The sequence below is a fragment of the Cyprinus carpio genome, chromosome B6 (assembly GCF_018340385.1).
Source record: "Cyprinus carpio isolate SPL01 chromosome B6, ASM1834038v1, whole genome shotgun sequence".
NCBI classification, from domain to species: domain Eukaryota; kingdom Metazoa; phylum Chordata; class Actinopteri; order Cypriniformes; family Cyprinidae; genus Cyprinus; species Cyprinus carpio.
Genome location: NC_056602.1, coordinates 9862622 through 9875240, shown reverse-complemented (window position 1 = coordinate 9875240; position 12619 = coordinate 9862622).

The following is a 12619-nucleotide window of genomic DNA, read 5'->3' as shown; positions in this document are numbered from 1 at the left end:
CTAAAATGTCAGCCATATACTGTTCTCTGTTATTGGAAAACCCTTGTAGTAGGGGGATAGTAAAATGTTCATCAGAAGTGAAAACTGCATATCTCATTTGACATACAATTATTTGAATACTAAATAGTCTGGAAGTAGGCATTTTCAGATGTGGGGTGAGAGCAACTTTAATTAATAATAAAAAAAAAAATTCCATCTCCTTCACACTTTGTATGAACAAATCAGATGGAGGGTTCAGAGCCACAGGCCAACATTTATTCCAGGGTTATATGTATGTGTGCACCGCTCCTAATAGATGCCGGGTCTTCACTCATGATAGAGTTGGAGTGAGTGTTTGTGAACATTAATCAAAGTGAAGGGGCACACGCTTCTGGTTTGTGCCAGTCAATGCTCTGGCGAGCTAATGTGGCGCAATGATGAACAACGTTTGCGCTCAGGTTTAGCCACAAGCGTTCACAAAGAAAAATAGGCTCGACCCCTGGTCTCCAATTCACCATGGGGGTTAGTGAGCTTCACATTAATCACATGCTAGTTCTGGCCTAACTCAGCTAACTCAGGGCTAACACGTCTGCTGGAGGTGTTTCTGTGAGCCACCCTCGCAAATATGAAAAATGTCAAATGTCACAAAGCTGTACAGCATAAGGTTGAAGAATTCTATTAAATTGAATTTTGGTTTTTAAGACGTAAACACTTTTAACCTTCTCTCTATTTAGACTCTATTCATTTTTACACTTCTAAATCACTTCTCATATCAGTTACATGAAATGTAAATAAAAGGAACAATCAACATTCAATACAACTCAGCTTAATCTACAGCACTCTTGGCATAATGTTGATTAGCTCAAAAAATGGGAAAGGAAAAATGGCTTAGCCTTTTCTGTTTAATGTCACATGTTAATTGCCATGACAACATAAACAATATAACAAATAATATCCAAGTTTTAACATAATTAATAGACGTATAATTATACAATTATAAGCTTTCTGCTTTAAAGCGAAACACCTCAGGTTAACAGGGTAAAAAAAAAAAAAAAAAAAAAAAAACTAATAGAAATCACCATACAGTTGATTGATTACATTAAGAATTTAAAATATTTTTTGTATTACAAGTTTTCTGAAATGTTCTGTTTAAATATGCAAAATTTGGAATAATTTGCATACATTTCCAGAATAAAAATCTGAGCATTGAGCTAGGTTCAAAATTCATGTTTCATTTTGATGACATATTAGAGTCAAAGGTACAGAGGGAATTTTTTATTTTTATTTTTATCACACCATAAATTAGAAATTACACAAAAAAAAAAAAAAAAAAAAAAAAAAATCACAATTTTTTTCAGGAATAAAATGTTGTATACAGTAAAATCCAGTAACAGATATGTAAAAAAAAAAAACTGTAAAAAAAAATAATAATAAAAATATAATAGAATATAGATACAAATAAAACTGTACAGTCTGAGGTGTGTAAGTGCTGCTGAAGTGTAGATTTTTTGCTCAGTACAGGCGAAAAAATTCATTTTGAGAAAATGGCCTTTGAAGATATGTATTGTAATTGAATTCAGACACAAACAGATGAAACACTTAAAGTGCATTTTGGATGTTTTCTTTCCACTAGTCTGAAAATAAAAAATAAAAATTAAAACTTTATGAAATGCCAAAAAGCCCAAACTTTCGTAATTGAAAGATGCATGAAAAACAGTCTTTTGTCTGTAGTATCCTCAAAAGTTGAAAAGTTGAAATCATTTCTGTTTTTATGCAGTTGTCCCACACATGGTGTTGAATGAGCTCAGCTTCTATTGAACCTGGAACATGTCAAAATTATTGCAAGACCAACAAAGTGTGACTGCTTTATCGTCCTTAACTGTAAAGCATGGTGTCGTGACTTCACCACTTTCTCGTGAAGATGGTTTTGTTGTCTTTTCAAAAGTTTAATAAATGTTCTCCTCCTTTCCTGGAATTTTGGAAAGTGGCTGTAGTCCAGAAAGGAAATTCCTTGAAAGGCAAAAGAGCTGTGTGGTTTTAAAGAATGAGAAAGGAATAGCAAATTCCACAGGCTGAAATGTGGAAATTGAGTCTTTTTGAGAAATACAGATTTACACTGCAGGGAAAAAATGGGTTAGAAGCGGCATGGCACGAGAGGGCAAGAAAAAGGAGGGAAAGAGAGAGAGAGAGAGAGAGAGAGAGAGAGAGAGAGAGAGAGAGAGATTGGTCTGGATTCTTTAAGCTTTAGTGGTAAGATGCAAGCTTATTCCAGTCATAATTTCCATCATGCTTTTCCTAATATCCTTACTGGCTCGTGATGGGATAAGCACATCTCACAGTGTGTGTCGTTTTCACCTTAAAGCTTTCACACTGCTTACAGTGTCCATTGTGGCTGACACAATCAGCCATAGGGGCAGTCTGCTTAAAACTGCTTTTCCTCTGGTATTTTGCACGCTGTATCTCTCATTCCATTCACGGGGGATTTATGTGAAAACATCTTAGTGGTTACAAACAGCACATGCTTTCTGTTAAGACTTGGTCTAATGATTTTGTTTACTTGGGGCCAATGCCAAAGTAAATGGCAAATGTCCAGAGATTTTTGAAATAGGCTTTATTTCAAGAAATGGAAATATTGCGACAAACACTACAAATGTGTTCTTACGAGTTTGCATAATGTGATGCAAAGTGGCTATTTCAATAGCAATGAATATAGCAAGGCTATTATTTAACCGTCTAGTATACAAGTTCACTCATACTCATAACTCGTTTGCTTATAACGCAGCATAAGCCACAATTTAGGAAGGCGCAATGCAGGCCCATATTACAATAATTAATCAAATATGAATAGTTTGCCGATGCAGGGAGCACCATTGATTGATTCTAAGACATAACAGCTGGAGGGGAGTGAGGGTGGTGAAAAAGCGAAAGAAAAACAACAGATTTCTCTTTTCCCCCTTGAACACACACTTGCGTTGGGGTGCAAAAGTGTGAGTGCCTGAGTGTGTGTGTGTGTCTTTGTCATGGGTGCCAGTGCTCCTTTCATGTCCCGGGGCCATGGAACCTACCCCTTGCCCCTACCCTGCATGAACTAGCACCTGCACTGATTGGCTGCTTATCTGTAGGGAGAAAGAAGAGGTAGAGAGGCAGTGATTGGAAAAGGCAGCCGGAGGATACGAGTGGGGCCAAAATGTTGTCCTCTCCTCGGAGACACAGACAGAATCCAGGAGAGCCGTAATCCACACAGAACACACACGGCCCAGGGACGCAGACATGTAGCTACACATGAAGCACACACACAATCAACTAAGCCTAAATAATAAGTATGCAGAAGCGAAAGCAAGGCATGAAAGCGTAACTCTGGAAGAGCCCACTCTTAGGAAATCACTGTTTTATTTACATTGCTTTTCCAGAATGGGCTTATTTAGGAAATGGACTTTTAATGAATCAAGCCTTTCTAATGTCGAATCCTCCAGTATTGTTATAACGTAATGCTCCCGAGGCATCCGTGGAGAATGCTTATCCAGATTTCATATCTGCCCTCCGACAGCCACGGAAATCATCCGGCTGATTATCAAAGAGCCACGTGTGGAGTGGCCTTTAATTGATAGCAAAAGCTCTGTAATAAATAGAGACGTTTTGCTGAGAAGCGGAGAGAAACTGAACTGCCAGTGATTACCTGCTGGAATCAGGCCTCATCAATATCAGCCTAATTACAAAGCACTTCTGGCAGTGCGTGAAACAAATCGACCGCCGCAGCAGATTGGGCCGTGGCCACGGACGTCCACAGATATTAGGGCTTTTAGCGATGGGCCTGTGGGGGTCTACCTGAGTATTGCTCCCCACACACTGCTGATAAGGAAGAATGGGGCGATTTAGATCAGTGAAGTGCTTTGCCTCTGCCAGCTCTGCTAATGCCTCCTTTGCAGGCTTATGTGGTCATGGGGCTACAGCCAGCACTAGCGCCAGTTTTCTCAATGTATTTCTATCTCGTTCATCTCATGTTGTACACCTCAGTTCATCGACACAATATTTGTTACACGGGCAGTAATGATAGATCAGAGCACGGATCCGTCAGCATTACATTGTGTGTGTAGTTTGTATCCTGTCACTCTCAGATGGAACCACTTTGTAAGCCCATTCAGACCCCCGACCCCCCCCCCCCACCACCACCACCAAACACACAAAAACCAGTGGAATGGCTGTATTAAGTTTCCAGCCTGAGACAAGTTGAAGGGTTCCTTCCCTGCTTCCCATGGATGAAAAGACCAGTGTCCCCCCCCCACCTCCTTCATCTTGCGTCTGTATTTTTTTCCCCAGGTAAGCATCTGAGGTAGGGTCCCGGTGGCAACTACAGGAAGGAAGCCATTACTACGCAGTGCGGAGAAAGAGGCCATGGGATGCAGCTGCCTGTCACTTGGGAGGAAGAGGTTCAAGACCCCAGACAGGACGGGAGTAATCCGACCCTCCGGAGTAGCTGAGACTGACCTTAGAAAAACTTCCTACCGCCTCATCTCATGAACATTTCCTGCTAATGGACTTGCCCTGCAAGGGGCACCCCCTCATCCTGCTACCTTTAACTACATTCCCAGCATAATATCCCTCTTTGAGCCAACATATTCATTTTGAGGATTTGTTCATACAATCACGGGTAATGTCTTCTAATCGCTTATGCACAGCAGCATTTGTGCACAAAGCTATAAACACTTTAAACAACAAAGTTGATTCCGGCGATGATATCGGTGAAAGTCTTGGTGCTACCAATCAAACATAAAGAGTTGCTCTAATTGAGACAGGGATAATAAGGACCGGGAGTCTTGAGACATCTCCCTCCACTGATGAGAGGACACCGGCTCTCCAACTCTCCGGCTACCGCTGGGCTCCCCAACATCTGCACAGGCAATTTAAACCCACTGTAGACTGCAAAGGTTAAACCACTAAAATCTAATATTTGCCTGGAGGGGGTCATGGCACCGCAATTACTAGGTACAATCGGCAGAGCTAATCAGCTCGCCTGGCTTGCAGGGGGCCGGGGTGGGCGAACGGGCCCATGATCAGAGTCTCTGTCCTCTCGCTGTTCTGTTTACTTATTAAACTCCATCTTGTGTTCAAGGAGCCGCGCGGCTGCCCTCAGCCCTCTGCACAGGGGGCAAATTTAGCTCCCAACACTCTCCACACTTCACAAGAATTCGTGTTAATCAGTAGTTTTGTTCTTTGGTCTGTGAGAGAAAAGGGATAAATCTGGCAGTTATTAACATACATAATGCTCTTCGCATAAGACAATCTACTGATGATGTAAACCTGACCTGAGAATGAGTTCTGAGATGTTTTTGTTCAAGCATTGTGAAGTAGTTGCTGTATATATTCTTTGATATAGTGATATCCTCTTTGCAAAACCAAATATAGGATTAGAGCATAATGCATTATGATTGTCTAGTCTACACCCCTTTTGAACGAGGCTCAGGGAACAATTACGGGTAATTAAATATGTGCCAGTACAGAAAAAAAGATAATTATGTCCTTTGTGTATTACACCAATTAATTACTATTATTTCTGGGAGTAGAGCCTTTAATGACTTGAGAATCTGCACATACAACACTTGCCAGTGCACTACAGATGTCTAACCAAGTTTTCTGCATTTCTTCTCCACGTCTTCCTGTGTTTCTGGCAGGTCACCTTTGATGTTTAAGGTTAATCACTCTCATATCAAAACCTCGGTGAGTGAGTTTACGCCGTCCTTCTGCCCAATGGTGAGCAGAATAGTTGAATCTCTGCCGCCCGAGGTTGGTGAATGAGTGACCAGGTGTTAACTCTCCCACACCTGGAGCTGTCCTAATGAGGGCTGCTGTAGAGCACCTTTGAGCCTTTTATCCTCATCTCCCCTTCTCAAAAGAGTTACAGAACCCATTTAGGCTACGGACAACTTTCTTTCACAACAAGAAGCAGTTAATTATAGTATTTTCTGTTTTATTGTAGAAAACCCACTGAACCTGCTGCACATGCATGCAAACCAACTTTCACTCACTCTCTCACACTTTCTCGTCTTATCTAGAAAAGATTTTCCAGTGCTGCATTGCTGATCTCTGTTTAAGCAAAAGAGCTGTGGCATCCATTCACAGTGATCTATTTATTGGCTTCAGGCAGAAATACCTAACCTAGGATATGTGGGTCCAATTATTAGTAATCTATTAAACCCTGAAACCTATAAATGGTTACTTTGCAACTCTCTGAGCTAAAGATGGCTCAGATGCTCTATACTCTAAATCCCTACCTGGTTAATGAGACATTGAACCTAACAGCCCTTCTTCCAGCTCCGCTGTCCCCTCCTGGGGCCTCTGAGGATACTGTAATTCCATTTACCTTCTTGTCCAAGAGCTGCTGATACTTTGCTTAATCAGTGGATGTATAGGAAAGCACGTGCCTATGCAAACCAAGGGGTGGTCTCTGGATGGGATGGCACTTGCATGCGTGAGTTTTGGGACAGTGGGTGTCATTGGGGCTGCTGCCCCTCCTGGTCTAAGCACTATTGGCAAATCCATCAAGGAGGTGATGCATCAGCTCCCTACAAGCCCGCTCCAAGCAGCCAAAGCTCTGACATGTTGTCACCTTGGTAACTGCTGCTGAAAAGAATGGCCTGCTGGGATAGCTGATCTCAGTTGGCGGAACGCCATGACGCAAAGGCAGGCGTGTGGCTGGAGATGTCACCAGACCCCTGAGGACCATCGATCCCCCCAACATCTCCACCACAAGAGCGTGGCAACTTAACATTTGGGATCAGATGGCATGTGGAAGCCATGGATTTGAGTGATTAATGGAACTCCAATTATCCTCAGCCTGGGAGGGGGCCGCGAAGCACAGACATCCTCAAACCCGGAGACTTGGGAACAAATACAAAGTTACACTGTGCAATTGAGAAGCACTTTACCACTGAAACCTGCAATAAACAAACAACATTTCCCTTAAGGCCTCATATTGTTAATATTAGTAAATTACTCTCTGTATTTTGGACAGAACAAATCTCATGGCTTGGATAAAGGCTTCTTGCAAAACCTGTTAAAAAGCAAGCATTTTTTGTATACTAATAACCGACCAAAATTATGTTGATTGATTGGAGAATGTTGTAAAAATATTTTTAATCACAAATACAAAATTATGTTGTATAATGCTGATTCTGATTTGCTTGTTGAAATATGCTCACCCATTTCAAGGTGAATATTAGTTAAATGTCAGTGTGTCAGTATTAAACAGGTAGATAATCAAAATACATTATAAACAACCTTCCCAAAATCCACCAAAGTGGATCTCAACAAAATTTACATTGTTATAATTTTATTATGTTTGTATATCTTACAGTGGTTTTAAGCGCTTTAAGAAATATAGTTTAATAGATCAACATTTTGTAGGATACATTTAGCTACAATTTCAGTTCTTTTAGTTTCATATGAATAAACAGTTCTCTGAATCTCTGCATCCACCAATAGCTAAAAAAATACAAGATTATGTCCTGTCAAGGTCATAATATGAGACAGAGTTTCTTTAAAGGTTTTTTAAAACTTAAAAAGTATGCAAAAATATTACCAAACATGAACAATGCTTGTTATGGTTACACTTTATTTTAAAGTCTCCTTGTTACAGTTTGGCTTAGGGTTACTTGCATAAATGCAAAATTTATTGTTATTATAATAGTAAGTGTAATGTGTAACAAGGACAGCTTAAATAAAAAGTGTAAAGAAGACCTTAAAAAGAAAAGTGAATGTATACAATTATTTATGTAAGTCTACAAAATGTTGTATGAAATTAATATTAATATTAGGAAAATATTATCCCTGTATTTCAATTAGTAAGTTGTTTTCAAAGTAGGTCTGTCTGAAGTTATACACCTATAATAATGTCAAGTGGCATTCACGTTGCTAAAGCCGATTTGGTTAACCTTTTATTTATTTATTTATTTATTTACTCATTCATTCATTCTCTGTTATAATGTTTTGAGGCTTTGTAAAAATACAAATGTATTAACATGAATGCACTATATTTCTCTCCGATAAACTATGAAAGCAAGCGGAAAGAGACATTAAAGTTGCACGCAATGGACTTATGAGTGGCCCGGGGCTTTCGTTAATTTACGAAAGCTTTTACTACAAGTACTAAAATAACTGTAATTTTGGGAAACGTGCCTTACAGATTAAGCTCTAACGTCATGTTTCGGTAAACCAGCCATGATCAGTTGAACTTTCGATAGGTTACCAGGTGATCGAATAAAATGTAGGCTACAGTCGAAAGTAGGTCTCTTGGCTTTGGTTTAGACGGTAAAAATTGTAGTAGCCTACGAATTGTTTAGTGACAACTTTATATATAAAGTGTCACTCTCAAGATTTTAACATGAAAAGTTTTGGGGAAAAAATAGCAACATATTAGGCCTAATGAAAATGTAGCCATTATCTATATTATCTGCCTACTCAAATAAGTGCAATTTTACGAACAAAAGTAGTAGCCTATATAAATCCTTATGTATAATTTACATGTAAAAGACAACTGGTTCATCTTTGTGAATGACAGTGATACAACGCCTCCGTGCGAAACGGCAGATGGCGCTGTTGGGCCATGGATGTATTCGGCCAAGTTGCGTAGTAGACTGTATAGCTGTATGTGTGCTGTTGAGTTTACAAGGATGCAGTGACTTGAAAAAGACGGGAATTCCTTCATGTTAGTATCAACCCACAAAAATATTTTCCCAACATGATAGATATTTTCTTGACTATTTTGCCTCAAATGTAGCTATTAATATAAGCAGGCCCAAATCACGGGACGGAAACCAAAAACGCCTTGTGCTTTGTATAATCTGATAACATATAATGTGGCGTATATTATTTTATTATTGCTACTACTACAACAATACAACTACTAATTTTACTACTTTTGAATAAAAAATAATCTACTTAAAAAAATTAGGTAGCCTACAATAATTTGAACCCACAATTAAAGGTCATAGTAACATTGATTTGCTGTCGAGGAAACACATTCTGGCCAATTGCTAATTAAATTAAATTAAATGTAAGTATATTAAATTTATTTTGCAAAGCCACAAACTAGCTACTTTTTATATAAATATAGATTATGTTAAAATGGGAATTAAAACAAACAAACAAGCAAATAAACTGGTAACAATAAAAACTCTTTGTGTTATCTTACTTGTCTGTATATTCTTACTGTGACAAACATTTTAGTTTAATCCTTTTATATGAAACCAAAACGTTTATGAACTGGATTAAGGTTAATTTAAGTAATTACATACACTCAGTTCAGTGGCCCTTTCCCTAACCTGTCCGTCTCCTTGTCAGTCCCTCAAAGCACAGAGACGTGGACTTCTCATTCTATAGAAAGGAAACCCCACACGTCACGTCACTCTGCATACATATTTCATTAAGTTCTATTCTCGCGCTCAAGAGCGGCGGAGGGCACGCGGTGCCCAGCGCGCACTGCATACCGCTTGGGCATATGATCCGGAGCGATCAGTTTCACCAGTGGTCCGAATGGTCCAGTCTCACTACAATTTGTTAATGTTGCCGTGTTAGTTATGAATAAAATCTGCTTATTTATTTACGTATTAGTTTGGGGTATAAACCTATACACTCCTTTACGGTAGTCGCACTCAGCACATAAGAACTCATTAGACACCACCAGGGACCCAAGTGACAGCAGCTATGTCTGCACAATTCTCTGTCTAAAGAGGCTGGGATCTCAAAGACACACCATGCAGTAATGCAAATCGTACAGCGAAGAGGAAAACAGTAGGCTACTGCGTAATAAACTGATCTAATGCACAGATAAACAACAATAGAGAGAAAAAAATAGGATAATAAAATAGGCTAATGAAGTGTAACTATAGCCTATATGTGTGGTATAAATGGTTTGACTTAACAAGAAAGACACCACATACGTGGCCTAGTGTGGCTTGAGAATTGCGTAAATGTGTCTGGTTATTGTTTCACATGACTCCAGGAGGCATGAGATGGAAATGTAATCTCTGGTTTGCAGAGGGGAGTAGCACCTGCGCCCGCTGAACATGAACGGCGTTTACAGTGCGTCTCCAGAGGGAGAGAGTGACTGGGAGTGGCTGGTCCTCCAGACAGCACAACTGGGGACTTCCATGGAGTTCTGAGGGCCCTTATATGACACGCTGCGTGCGGCAGCTGAAGTCTATGTAGCCTACTGCATGTACAGTCTGTGTGCTCCGAAACCTGTTTTTGATTTTAGATGTTTATGTTTTAACTCGAATATAGTTTAAGCAAATACAACAAAGATGATACTATTTTTACTTTATAACCAAGATGGCTTATTATTATTATTATTATTATTATTATTATTATTATTATTACTACTACTATTATTATAATTATCGTTACTTTTTTCTGTTTTAATATTTTCAATATGTGTAATGAGTGTGGAAAATTGATATATGTAAATTAAAACAAAAAAATGCATTACTATGTAGAATTCATAAATCTATAAAACACCACGTATACGCGTAACTAACTTTTCCACGAGTTAAGTGGTCGACTATTTTGAGAAGCAAAAACTTTTTAATAACTAAATAAATAGTTTAAAGAGTTAATTCGTATAGTTCTATATAGGGAGTTAAAGATTTCACAGGCAAATAGCATAATAATTCTATAATTTGACACAACCTTATTTATAAATAGACTGTGACGAATGACGAATATATAAAAAAACAAGCATTCTGCCAAGAATACCAAAATGCAGTGATTTTGGATTAAAACAATATAGATGTTTAAAGATTAGAACCATTTATACTAACTGCTTATTACCAGCATAATGACAATAGAACATGGATTAACAAAGGCGGCCTGGAGGACGTCTCCCTACTGAGAAATGTCCCATGTAAGAGCATTATGTATGTGCACAGCACGAGGGGTTAAGAGACAAAAAGGAAACATCTAAGATAAAAAAAAAACCCCGCACAGTCTGGCCTATTTCTGTTCGTCTAAAAATAGATTGTAAACAATCAAGTGTGGAAACCTCATCGATTACATTAACACTAGCCTACCTTTTCTGACACTGATCAAAACAAGTGTTTGTGTTCGTTTGTTCAGTTAAGAGACCACGTTATTCATTCTGTATAAAATATCGTGTTAGTTATTGTGACATTAAATGCGATGTTCAATTTGGAATTTCGTTTACACATTATAAATTGCTTATAGCACATAAATACCCTAAATTAGTGGGTGTCTGCCCGTATGATATCCTGTTTAAAATTACTCGTTAAAAATCTAGTAGCAAGTAATTTTGCCCCAAATTAGCAAACTTTTATGAATATTATTTAGGAAATTCAAGCAGGCCTATATCAACATTTATTTTATTATAGTAGCTGGATTCCCAGCACGGTACCATCCACTCTGTATTATTATTATTATTATTATTATTATTATTTATATTATTATTACTTGACAACTGGTCAAGTTAATGCGTCTTTCCAAAAGTACCGGTGTACCGTTATATTACTGTTACAAATAGCCAATACACATATGTTTGAGTTACATGGACTTCAGGTTCAGTGTTAACCCTCTGTGCGTTAAACTATTTGACAGTGACACAACTGTAAGTTTGTTTAATAGGAAGGTTTGGCAAGAAAGCATAAATGGAAGAAAATAAATGTTATTTGGGCTAAAACGTGGGGGTAGACAAAATGTAAATGTGTTACAAAAAAAAATAATTAAAAAAATAAAATAAAAGAAAGAAAAAAAGAAAGAAAGAACCTGGGAATTTTTCTAATCGTTGTAGTTTTTTGCTTTATTTTATCAGCAGTGGATACATCTGAGCACGTGGGTCGAAAGTCATGTGACAGTACTATGGAGTTTAGTGCACTTTGGCATGAGCTTCCTTAACATACTACAGGCCTACTTGCAAACTACAGACAGCTAAATTTGAGTAAATCAGTGAATTAAAATACCATTTTCTATATTTATGCAATGCTAATTCTCGAAAGAAAAACAGGGTCATTGGACAACAAAATTATGCTGAAGACAGACTTTTAATAAATAATATAGGCCTACTGGTAAACAACGCGATATCTGAATCTTCATGAAGCAATCATACACATAAACTGAAATTTCTCACATAAGCTGATTTCCCCCCTCAAAATGTCTACATTTTAATTATGAATTAATTTAGCCTAGTTCTCAGTGACAGCATTTCTTTAACTCGGGTCGCACAAAATCAGTCTGAATGTCAGAATGACACTCTTATTATTGGGGACAAAGAGAAGGGACGCATACTTCTATAACATTGATTGAATTTAGTTGCTAAGCAACTAGTGTATGGGAATTCATCCGCGAAATTTAAATCTAAGAGAGGGGGAATTGCGCGTTTTGCTGAATAGCCATCCCAAGAAAAAGTTGAAGGGATGTCGTTTTCGCCCGCTTACAAAATACTTCGTCCGTTTTATTTACGAGGCCTAGCTCAGTATAATTTCATCCCCGATATAATTAATCTTACATGAATAATGTTAGGAATATAACATAAAATCATTTTATGACATGTTTATAACGTCTAAAGTGTACAGCATGAATTATACAGGCCTGTTTCTATAGTCTTGGGGGCATTGGCAATCCGCTGTGAGATCGA